The sequence below is a fragment of the Ammospiza caudacuta genome, chromosome 10 (genome assembly GCF_027887145.1).
Source record: "Ammospiza caudacuta isolate bAmmCau1 chromosome 10, bAmmCau1.pri, whole genome shotgun sequence".
Classification (NCBI taxonomy): domain Eukaryota; kingdom Metazoa; phylum Chordata; class Aves; order Passeriformes; family Passerellidae; genus Ammospiza; species Ammospiza caudacuta.
Window position 1 is genome coordinate 6,129,997 of NC_080602.1, and position 12,652 is coordinate 6,142,648.

Below are 12,652 nucleotides of genomic sequence, written 5' to 3' on the forward strand. Positions count from 1 at the left end.
TTATTAACCGGTGCACTTTTAGTAATAACCAATCCCAAAGTGCCAACATCACCACAGAAGATGGAGGCTAAGAAGAAGAAGAAGAAGAACAGGACACACCCCAATTCCTCCATCTTACTTCTTTAGACCCCCTGTACAGAAATCCTAAACCCTGTGTTTCACACTCTAATTAACTTATCCCTTCACCATTTACCCCAGTGAAATCCTCCCATCCTCATACAGGTGTCGTCTCCCGTGTAGGATCAAAGTCCTGCCACCAGACACTTCTGGCAACATTCCAGGACTCCCGAGCCCCCCAAGGGTGGTCTCACTCTGCACATGAGTCCTGAGGTGCTGAGATCCCACATCCTTTCACATTTGTAAATCCAAAGTTGTCTGCTGTAGCTGGAGCTGTGTTAAAACATTTCACATCAGGGACCTCAGGAGTTCAGTCACATGGAAGCAGTGAAAAGGTTTTGCATCCCAGAGCACAAAGGAAGAGCCCCATACTTGGGTCACAGAAAGGCACTGAGTCAGGCAGTTCCTGAGTTCACAGAGCAGCTGGGGAGGAGAAAGTGGAAGCTCCCCTTGAAGACCTGCCTCTTCAACACTCCTTTTTTCAGACATATTTCCCCACTGCAGCATTCTCAGAGCTGAGATAAATGTGTGTGGCAAAGGAATTTAGAGCAGCCCTTGCCTATGTAGTTAATTGCTGTGGCCATCTTGCCCCACGCAAAACAACACGTGGAACAAGGCACCATTGACAGCTGGGTTTATACCTGTTTGTTCTAAAGAAATGAACTTGGTGAATCACAAGTTCCATTTGAACATAGAAGACAAAGAAGAAAAGTGGAAAATAGGCAGTAATGCCTCTAATGTAGAGCCTTGCAGGTGGCTGCCCTGCAGAAGCTCTGATGGGTCAGTGTCCCTTCATGCCAACAGCAAAGCTGTTCATTTGGGAAGTCAGACGGGGCCCAAGCAAACTCCAAACCCCCTTTGCCTCTGAACTGTAGCAGAGCTGCAGTCCAGGACTTGCTCTTCAGACAAGCAGCACAGAGCCAAGGGCTCCTGGGACTGTTGGGAAATGCTGATCCCATTCCAGCCTGTTGGGGATGGTGCATAAGGACTGCACCTGCACAGCCTCTGGTGGGTGTCAGCTGCAGTGTTCCCCAGACAAGAGCAGCTGTCGAGGCACTCAGCGCTCTCTTGTGCAGGAGAGACAGAGACGAAGCTGAGGAGAGTCCCTGCCAGGGCTCAGCCTTACCCAAATGAGCAATGGATTCTCCCAGTGCTTTCACAGCTGCCCCACGAACCCTGCGATCCTTTGAGTTCAGGTTCTTTGTTATTCTTTCCACCAAACCAATGATCACCGGGTTCAAGGCATCTTTCAGGGCCCCTGTGATTTCAGCCATCACGTCCAGCACCCTATGCTTCACTTTCTTGTGGCTGTCAGATATTCTCAGGACAAAATAATCAAAAATCTGTGAAGAGAACAAGCAATGTGAAAGCTGGATTCAAATGCCCCTGTTTGAAGAGTGGCTGTAGCAGTCAGCAATGTCAAAGATGAAAGTGATCCTTTCTGTCAGGTCAGCACTCGCTTGCACAATTTCTCTGTTTTCCTGTGGGCCACTCACTGGAATGGTGGCGCAACCTCATGCTGGTTGAAAGATTTTCTTCTGTTTTTAGGAGGTTTGGCTGGGGACTGAATGGTTGCTATGGTATTTCTCTCCATCTATAAATCATTAAATCAATTCCATTTATTAATGCTAAAGAGTACCTTTGCTTTGAATGGAAGCAGATGTTTACAATGCCTGGTTTTCTATACAGTTGCCTCAAGTACTGAGGGCAATTATGATTTTGCCAAAACAATGGCTGGAGGAGATCTAAGTTTTCTTTGTTTGTCTCAGAGCCAGTGTCTGGAGAAGAGCAGGGCCCTGATCAGCTCTTCCAGGATCCAGACAATTTCTCTAAGTAACAGGTGGACTTCTGAAATGTAATGTGCTGTACAGCTCTCATTAGAGCAGGTTCAGTCCCTTGATAGCCTCATTATCAGGCACCTTTCTCTGGAGAAAGGGAAAAAGCAGCTACTGGGAGGAGAAGGCAGAGATGAGTCCTTAGCTGTTTTCCTCCTTTTCCAAAGAGAAAAAAGACCCCCAAGAAGGGTGAGCACTGTCTTTACCAAGAGGAATAGGAACAAGGATGGAAATGAGTAGCCAGAGCTGTGCCTGTGTAAGACAAGATGGAGTATATAGAAGTATTCTTAAATAAAACAACTGGGTTTAAACCAACCCAGCCTGATACTTCTCTTCCTTGTGCAAACCCATTTTTGGTCTAGAGAACAATTGCCATGCTTTCAGGGGCTGGATTCCCTTCACTTCACCCAGCTGGGAGTAGGAGAGAGCAGCAGTTACACCAGCAGAAAATTCTGCCATCATCTGATGAACAGCATCAATATGCACCTGCCAGACAAATACAGCTGGACTGAAATAACTTGTCCTGAAGCCTGGACCTGAATTACATTTGTCTGGGTGAGAGGGACCAGTGTGTCCCAAACAGCCAGGACAGAGTGCCAAGACACACTGAATTAACTTTGCTGCTACAGGCTTTGGAAAGGAGCTAAAGGAAAGTAGCAGTGAAGATACCCCACATACTTGGGCAATGTTAGTGGAGATGAGCTGGGGGCTGGTTGTGCACAGGTCTAGGAGGAGTTCCACTCCTTCCATCCGTGCCTGAAACCCCTTGGCTTCCAGGAGATGGTGAAGCTTCTGGAGCAGCTCCGTTTCTTCCACAGCTGGAGGTGACGTGACCTGGGCTTGTGCACGGGGTAGGAGGTGTCCATCAGAGGGAGATTTCACCCTGGGAAATAAAACCAAATGAGGACCTGGTGGTGATAATTATCGTAGCATGGCATCCCCATAGTGGAAATAATTAACACTGACTCCATGATTCCAGAAGGCTGATCAATCACTCTATCATACTATACTATACTATACTATACTATACTATACTATACTATACTGAAACTCATTGCCCTCACAGACAGTCTGATACAGACAGACCAGATTGGGCAATTGAATCCAAAACACCATCACCAGTGGCCAATTAAGAAATTACCCTTTGGTAAACAAATCTCCATAACACATTCCAGGTGTTCACAACAACAGGTGCAGCAAGTGAGGATAAGAATTGTTTCTCATTCTTTTCTCTGATCTTCTCACAGCCTTCCCCAGAAAAATGCCTGGGAAAGTTGTGCCTGCTGCACTCTATGGAGACAGTTGCAGCCACAGACAATACCTGCAGTTAATTGTGAGCAGAACATCTTGAGCAGCTTTCCTAATTATGTGATTTCAAGCTGCAAAGTCATGGGGCTCTGAAGAACAACATGGACCTCATGACAATCATTACAGGAGACAATCTGCAAGTGACATTCTCACCACTGCTCACTCAGGAAAGCCAAGGATGAGATGCATCTGATCTATCTTCAGATGGCTGCCAGGGCACACAGGTCACTTTGCTTTGTGGAGAAAGAGAGACACTACTGCCAAGTTTAAATGCCTCCTCATATGGGACGTGTGTGTCTTAGAATAAGGGAACTCATCACTCTGGAGAAGTGTCTCTGCAACCAGACATGACAATCTGGAAAAGTAGCTAGATGCATTCTGAACAGATAAACAGGGCCATATTTGAAAGATTCAGAAAATCAGTAAGAGAGATAAAAACAGAAGCCAGACATCCCAGAACTACACTCACATTTCATTTGCTTCCCTGGAGACCAGATGCACAGCTTCACAACCCCACCGGGAACAATTCTCCTGATCAACCTGTCTCTTCCATGAGCACAGGAAGATGCCAGCTGTGCTACTGAGGCATGTGGTCACTTTCCTGCCACTGCTGAGCAGGACAGAGCTAAATAAATCCCCTCTGCTATCAGAGGAGAACAGGTACAAGCAGCTCTGCAGCTGCCATGAAGAGACAGCAAGGAGCAAATTCCTGTCTTAAATGCTGATTGCAGCACAGGGGGAAATAAACCAAACATGCTGTCCATCAAGCAGATTACATGGAGGACAGGAATATCAAGGCAAAAAGTCCACATTCAGATACCTGTTGACTCAAGTTGTTCAGGAATTGCCTTGCTCCTTACTACTCAAACTTGGCACTGTTTGAGGGTAAGGAAACCATGATTCCGCCAGGCCAAACCACACGGATGAGAACTGCATCTTTGTGGAAGGGCATCTTGCTTCCAGACTGAGATTTCTCATCAAAACACCCATCTGAAAAAGACTCCACTCAGGTGAAAAAAAGCCTTGTTTGAATTTACTTGTCCCAAGTCATGCAGCAGAAACTTGGCTCTCTCCCAGCCTCCACAACACTGCCCTTGCCACTGCACTGGATCGTCTGAGCTGCCACCAATGGGTGTCTGTTTGTCTCTCCATTTTTGTGGAAACCCCTCCAGAGAAGTTGTGTTCAGCACAATGCACAAGTAGACATTTTTTATCCTAGAGCATTTGTAGGGAAAGGAAACAATCTGTGGCATTGGTCATTTCTGCCAGACAGTTTTTCCTGAGGAAGAGGCATGTAAAGCTTGTCATGTGCTTTGTCACATCTGACAAAAGTGCTCAGTACCGTTTGCCAGCAGACAATGTGGCCTGGGGCTCCTCTGAGCCATCGTTCCTCTCCTTAACCGGCTCCTTGACAGATGGGCCTTCAGCCTTCTGGTTTTCCATCCCCGACAAAGACACAGAGAAACCCCATCAATCTTTAGAGTATAAAACAGGAAATTCCCTGTTGAAAACACAAGTTAAAACAAGGATCACTGCTACCAAGGCTTAGGGAAACATTTCCTAACTTACAGATGGAAACAGACCAGAGATTCAGTGATGCCAACTCTTTGTTTTCAATAGCCCAAGGCAGGTTATGGGTGCTACCAGACTCAGCAGCAGTCTAAAATCCCAAATTCCTTAGTCTTGAGCATAAATGGGAATAATGCAAACTGGCAGGCAATTAGTGTTTGTGAAGGAAGCAGCAGAACAAACTGGACTCTTTGGGGGTTGGCCCAGTGTGTTGGAAGTTGCTTTGGTTCAACACTCACTCTCCCTGTGCCTGCACAAAGGCAGGCTCCCTTCTATAACGTCAATAGAAAAAATAAAATCCCTCCCCCCCAAACAAATAAAGGATTTTCCCCTGGATGCTGCTGAATTCACCAAGCTTCTTCCAGCTCCACAGGGCTGGACAGCAGGGCAGTATTCCCAAAAGACAGACAGTCATTGTAGTAACTAGGATTGACCTGGACATCTTTTGTAAATTTGGGAATTTTCTTGGCACTACTACTTCCAGTGTCCTTTGCAAAGACTCTGTTATCTTCAGAAGCACAATTCTCACTTAATTGCTTTACAGGGGGCAGAGTAGGGAGAGCATGGTGGGGGTTACTCTTAAATGTAAACCCATTTTCTCCTCTTTCCCTTTCCTCTTTGTGACCGATATTTAAAATATTCAAAACCCCACTTTTCCCTAAAAATATCAGTTCCTTTGTGGTCTGCAGATGAACAGGCTGAGGATTAACAGCTCATTCGCAGGAGGAAAATGATTCAGCAGAAGAGGAATGAGCTAAAGACAGATTGGGTATGTTTGATCTCATATTAGCAGAGGCAATACTTGCACAAAGGAGACATTTCTCCTGCCCAGCACTTACTTTCTTCTTAATTCTTGTCAGAATATCTTCCAGGTCACGGGGGGAAAGAGATTGTTCCAAAAGTGTTGTAAATTGTTGATGATTGAGCAACATCTTCACCATCTCCTGTCCATAATGCCTAAGGAAGGAAGGAAGGAAGGAAGTGAAAGAAAAGTGAACAAACACAGGAAGAGCGTAAAAAGAAAAGGCTGATACCTTAAACTCATCAGGTGCAATCTCTGCACGAGAAGGCATTGCCTACTCAGCAAAGAGGGAGATTTCCCTCACTTGACACTGCACAGTGCTGTCAGCTGAACACAAGAGGCAAGAGGAGAATGTGGGGCCACAGAAAAATACCATTTCACTCTGAAACTGGGGGTGTGCTTCTGTGGCATCAAAGCATCCCAGAGACCAAGCAAAACACATCTGCTTTGTTGTCAGAGCCTGTTAGCAGTGTCTTGCTGCCATTGCAAAATAATTTGCCTTTCTTTAACTGGCAGGGAAGCCAGGAAAAAACACCTCATGCATCCTCTTGATAATTCTACACTCTGTGTATGCACAGGGACAGCTAGTTGCTCTGGTGTTCTTGGCAGCTATTCATGGGAATTTCATCACCAAAGGAAGGGGATTTTGGTGGTTTGGGTTGATTTTGCCACTAGGAAACCACAGTTTTCTTCAAGAAGAAATGTGGACCTCACTAAGCCACAGATAACAGCATTCTAGAAATCTGCAGAACAGGTTTAGAAAGACTGAATATGTTGGCTAAAGACCCCTGAAATATTTCTAGCAAAGTCTGAAGTTAATGGGAAATGGATGTTTGGGATCCTTCAGTGATGGACATTAGCCAACACTTTGGCTTTGTGTTGTGCACCTAAGGCCAAACAAAAGTGTTGGACTGGCTGATCTGAGCTCTTTTGATCTCAGTAAAGAATCCTTCAAGCCACAGGAAAAAGGTGGCAATGTTGCTTTTTGCTGGCCAACCTCAGGTTTCCCAGCACAGCCATTTGCCCAGGCAGCCCAGAGCAGTGGTCACAGTGCCAAGGCTGACAGAGCTCAAGAAGAGTTTGGACAATGCTCTCAAGCACATGGAGCGACTCTTGGGGTCACTGCACATGGCCAGGAGATGGACTCGATGACCCTGATGGACCCTTCCAACTCAGCATATTCCATGATTCTATGACCCTTATTCACACCGTGAGGTAACTTCATATTCCCTTTAGTTTCCACTCTTGTGTGGTTTCACCTTTACAGCCAGACACAAAGCGGCTTTCCTGTTTTGGGAGGTGGAATGAAGATCATTACTTGTGTCCTTGTGGCAGTCCTGAGCAAGCTTCCCTGCCACGTGTGGCAGCCTCTCAGCCCTGGGGGTGCCTGCGAGCTGGGTGACTCCAATTCTCTCCATCAGGGACAGGAGGAGTTGGGCCGCACACTCGCGCACCGGGGCGGGGCGGCTGCTGGGGAGGAGAGAGCAAACCCTGGGCACAGGGACAAGGAGCAGCGGCAGCGCCGGCCTTGGCCAGAGCTGCTCCCTGCCCTTGCTGGGGGAAGGAGCCCGGGCTCTCCCTGCGCCTTCAGACACCTGCACAAGGCTCTGTCCTCAGCTAAACACAAAGGTAGCATTGCACACTAGGCCTGCCTGCACGGAAGAGGGAGGAATTCAGTCTCCCTGCTCTGTCTGATACTCAGTTTCTTTCACAGTATTTGCTCGGAGAAAGATTAAAGAAATAGATGACATATGAATAATTTAGAAATTAGGACAATTGATGCTGACCCATCAGAGGACACCCAGTACACAGAGCTACAGCAGGACTGAGGCTCTTTCCACCCATTTATCCCCAAATCTGCAGACCTTTGGAAAACAACAAATGCAGGGAAAACACGTGGTGGGCTGTGAAGTTGCAGAATATCCAGCAATGCAGCCTGTTTCTGCTGTGGGGCTTGGCAATGGATCCATCTCAATGTTTTACCCTATTGCAAAGCTGAGGAAAGGGTGGCAGGCAGTTTAGCCAGGCTGTCCTGCTCTAGAGAGTGTCTCTTGGGAACTATCAGGCCCAGCACCAACATTTAAGGCAGCATTTGCTCCAACTGTCCCATGGCTGTCAGCCTGTAGAGGTGCCTGTAAAGTGATTCATCTTCTAAAGGCTAACATGAAACATCAGTTTGCATAGAAAGTAGAGCTCTAAGCCAGGACAGTCATACAAGACTCCTTTGGCAGGAGCTGCACCTGCTGTGCAGGCTGTGCCACACCCAGCAGATTGTCCCCCATGTGCTCCACGCCCCAGCAAGGACCCTCCTCATTTCCCAAGTTAGTGGCATCATGAGGAGACATGGTTTTCCCAGGGCCTCTGTGGTTAGAGCTGTGAAATACCAAACACTGCTCACAGCTGCAACTGCAATTGCCCCTCTGCCCACAAAAGCACAAGGCTCTATCCTTGGCCTTTGCAGGCACTTTCCCTTCCCCATCAGTCACCACATCTAGGAAAATCTGACAGACTGGGAGAACTCCAGGGAGCAGCAGGAAGCTGAGTCAGAGGAGCTTTAGTTTGGGTATCAGGAAAAAGGGTTTTTCACCCAGAGGGTGGCTGGGCACTGGAACAGGCTCCCCAGGGCAGTGGTCACAGCACCAAGCCTGACAGGGCTGAAGGAGCATTTGGACAGCAATCTCAGGAACTTGGTGTGACCCTTGGGCTGCTCTGGGCAAGGCCAGGAGCTGGACTCCATGGTCCTGATGGGCCCCTTCCAGCTCCCCATATTCTACACTTCTGTGATTCTGAGAACTGATGGGCTGCAGGAGGGCAGAAATAGGTGACGAGAGGACAGAAGTGAGGTTGGTTGGAGAATCAAGTCACTGAGTTCATAGAAGATGCAGGATACAGGAACCTTCCCTCCAACCATTCCCATTCTCTGTCTCATCCCTTCTCCCTCCCACACACACAAAGGTGAAGAATATCACTAAAAGAAGAAGAACCTACTTGACTCCCATGTCCATGAGAGCAGTCATTGCTCGTGCAGGAGTCACATTCTCCACCAGGATCCCCAGGGTCTGACTGGCTGCTTTCTGAACAAATTCTGGGGAGCTGGACACCATCTGGAGAAGGACCCGAGCAACCTCATCCACCTCAGAGTCCATGTCCTTCTTCAAGGTCACAGAGAGCTCTTTCAGAGTGACAATGGCAGAGCAGGACACCTTGGAACGGAGGTTGGTCACCTGGGGAAGCCATGAGGGGAAACATAAGAATTACGTTGGAAAGAAAACCAGTTGCCTTCAGGAGAAGTCCCAGGAAATGACAACACATCCCACTGTGTCCAGGGGAACATACAAGTACAGGAAGAGCAGGAGAGCACAAGCACAGAAAGGCACTTACTCTGGCACCAATTTCTGGCCTCAGACCTGCTCACTGTGGGCCTAAAATAAAAATTTCATTCAGTGTTCTACTTAACACTTCTAAAATATCCACAGCTTTCATTTTAGGTCCTTTTACTAGAAAATTAAAGCAAGGGCTGCTTTCAAATCATCAAGGCACAAGTCATAAAGATAAAAGAGTCAGGTGCTCCTGTTCCAAAAAGCAACACCAGCAGTTGAAGCACTCAGCCAGGAAACAGAAAACACAGGCTCAGGTCTACAGAATAATTTGCATTGTTGAATTACAGCTTGGGCAGAAACTGGGACTCTGGGAAATAACATCATCAGTGTCTCAATTTCTGCCTTTGCACTCAAAGATGAGTGTCAGATACCCGACCTGCCAGTAAATACAGCTGCATGTGCCCACAGATCCTACAGATAGCTGACAGAAATTAGAAATATCAGGTCTAAAACCAGAAATGAAGGCAGACCCTGAGCACACATAGAGATGAACAAGCACATACCTACTCTACACACCGTGTATGAAGTATGGGGGACAATTCAGAACAATGTTCTCACCTCGCTGGTAACTGCCAAGCAAACCTCACGGAGGCTTCAAAGCAGGACCTCTGAATGGGACCCAGCCAGGTGTTGGATGGTGAAGAGTCCCTTCTCGTTCAGCTCCCTGAAAGGCAGAAGATTGATTTTTCTCTCCACCAAGGCAGCACCCTCTGAAATGAGCAGCACTGGGACAGGTACATAGAGGTGTCAGGGATGGGCAGGGGCATTTGGAGCCTGCAGTTGCTCCTCAGCTTGGCCCCTCTCCTGCAGAGGCTGGTCCAGGCCAACACTTGGGTGGTGCTCCGGGGCCTGGAGCCAGGGGTGAGGTACCACATCTGTACCAGCTGTGCAGCAAGCCCGACGGTACCTCCATGGACGGCGTCTGGGGGCCCTGGTCGCAGGCTCTGGCTGCAGAGACCCCCCACTCCTCCGGTGAGCAGCCATCCCCTCTGCAGGGTGCTGGAGCAACAGCAGGGAGGCACCCACGCCTGGGGCTGCAGGGCTGGGGGTCCTGTTGTAGCAAGGTGTGACTCCCAAGTTTTGGGGGGCCAAGGGGAAGCAGCCCCCTCCCTGTCCTGGCTCTCCCTGCCCAGGAGACATCGGGCTGTGCTGCAGAACCCCTCACCTGCGGCACGTGCGCTGCGAGCGGGGCTGGGACCCTGCAGAGCCCCACAGCTCCCACCAGCTCCTCTACCGGCCACCTCCGAGCGGGGCTGGCACAAGGTAAGGGGCATGGCAGGCAGGTGGCACCCATGCAGGCACATCCCAGAGACCACTGGTCCTGCTGCGTCCCAATATCCCACACTGGGCCCCTTGCCCATGCCCTGCTCTGTCCTGCCCTTCCACCACCAATCTCATACCCCCTCACCACATTGCACCTCCAACTACAAGCAGCAGTAGCTTTCCTGGGGAAGAGCAGGAGGACTGCTGGCTGTGGGTATGCTTTGGTGAGACACTCTGGCTCCCCACTCCTCCCACAGGGAAGATGCATGGCAACAGTGCGAGGAGGTAAGCAGGGGGGCACAGGGCACCTATGCCTGCACCTTCCAGCCCAAGGCTGGCAGTGCCATCTCTGTCCTGGTGAATGTCACCAGGACCCACATGCTGCCCACACTCAGCTACTTCAAGGAGCCCTTTTGGCTGCACCAGGCTGGTGAGTCCCAGTGCCACCGCAGCCCCTGCTTGGCTCACAGGGGACACAGTGTCCCCTGTCCCATTTCACAGGAGCGACAAATGCCTATCCCCAACACCAGCAGTGCTCACAGATGCCCCACAGCTTGTGCAGGCAACAGCGTCGCAGGGCCGGCTGAGCCTGCAGTGGCTGCCGCCCCTGGAGCTGCCTGCAGAGTAGCTGGACTAACAGGTCCGCTAGGCCATGGAGAACAGCCATGACTGGAAGGCAAGGCCTGCCCAGGGTACCCCGAGCAGCGCTGACCCCTCCGCTGCTGACACACGGCAGGCGCGGGGTCGGGCCAAGCGGGACCCGCCCCTTGGTGCCAGCCCACAGCAGCCCTGCCTCCAGCTCGGCTCTGCCCCGCAGGTCCTGCAGGTTCCGCGAGCAGCGAGGAAAGAGGTCCTGGACCTGCGGCCAGGCTCCCGCTACCCCGCGCAGGTGCGGGCCCGGCCCAGCGGGCCGTGGTACCGGGGCAGCTGGAGCGCCGGGCCCAAACCCGTTGTGGTTGATGCCGTGGCCGATGCGGGTAAGGGGCAGGGCTGGAGGCCGCGGCCGCAGGAGCCACACGGCTGACGGCAAGAGGCGGACAGTGCTGGAAATGGGGAGGGGGGCACGGGGCAGGGGGCTGCGAGGGGCTCAGAGATGGTGGCTCTGGGAAAGGCTACAGTTCCGGCATTCCTCCTCCGATGCAGGCTGGCTCATCCCCAGTGTTACGGTGGTGCCGCTGCTCTTCTCAGCAGCGCTCCTGGGGCTGCGCTGCACCTTCCCCTCCCTCTACAGGTAAGGGCTGTGCCAGGGGCAGGCGGGGGGGTCCAGCACCAAGCCTGGGCACCTTGCATGGGGCATTAGGGCACCTCAAGTCTGAGGGTCAATTCGATGCCCCTTCCTGCGTACCCAGCAACATGAAGCAGAAACTCTGGCCGCCCGTTCCTGAGCTGCACCGTGCTCTGGGCAGCTTCCTCCAGGAAAGCAGCAAGCACGGCCAGGTGAGTGGGTGGGCAGGGCGACTCAGCTGCTCCCGGGGGCAGCTCGAAGGGCAGCCCCTAACGCGTCCACTCCATGTCGCCCCAGGCCATGCCTTCGACAAGCAGCCGCCGGAGGAGACCGTCCTGCCCTGCCTGCTGGAGGTGCTGCCCGGCCCGCGGCGTGAGGCGGGCCCGCCGCCGGAGCACGCTGGGGGCTGCCTGTCCAGCACCGACATCGCCAACCAGTCCTACCTGCTCATGAGCGGCTGGGAGCCGCGGGCAGCCACGACCGCCCCCACCCCGCCATAAACTCCTGTTCCCCCCGAGCCCCGGCCTGGTTCCTCCTGCGCCGCCGCGCCCCTGGCCCGGATCGCCTCACCTTAGCAAGAACGCCCCGCCCTGGTCCCGCCCTGGTCCCGCCCTCGGTCCCGCCCGGTCCCGCCCTCGGTCCCGTCCCCGGTCCCGCCCCCGGTCCCGTCCCCGGTCCCGCCCCCTCACTTCACGCGCGGAGCGCTCCGCCCCGTCCCGCGGCTCAGCCAATCGCGTTGCGTCGCGCGGCCGTCGCCGGGCAGTGCGCGGCCGGTGGGTGTGAAGCGGCCAAGCGCGGCCCCGTCCGCCCGCCGTTTGAAATGCTGCGGGGCGGCCGAGCGGCGGCGGCGCCGCTGAGGTGAGCGTGCCACAGGGCCGGAGAGGCGGCCTGGAGGCGCAGTCCCGAGAGGGGAGGCTGTGGTGAGGCGGGCAGGGGAAGGGAGAATGTCGCTTATCGGAGGGAGCCCCAAAGAGCGGCTGGAAGAGGTGCCGGCTGATCAAGGAGCCCCGAGGAGCGGAGGGAGGGCGTATCGGCTGACGGAGTGTCCCGAGGAGCGCCTGGGGAGAGTGGGGGTGTGCTTTGGCGGGGAGGAGCGGCCGGAGCGCTTGCACGGTCCGGTGGGGGGGAGGCCGGCGGGGCTGTCGGAGTAGGT

The 12,652-nt window shown here is 52.2% G+C and overlaps 1 pseudogene; it reads left to right on the plus strand.

Annotated features, from left to right (window-relative positions):
* The first annotated feature begins 9,498 nt into the window (after positions 1-9,498).
* LOC131561678 (thrombopoietin receptor-like) lies at positions 9,499-11,999 on the plus strand (annotated as a pseudogene).
* Positions 12,000-12,652: the final 653 nt, after the last annotated feature.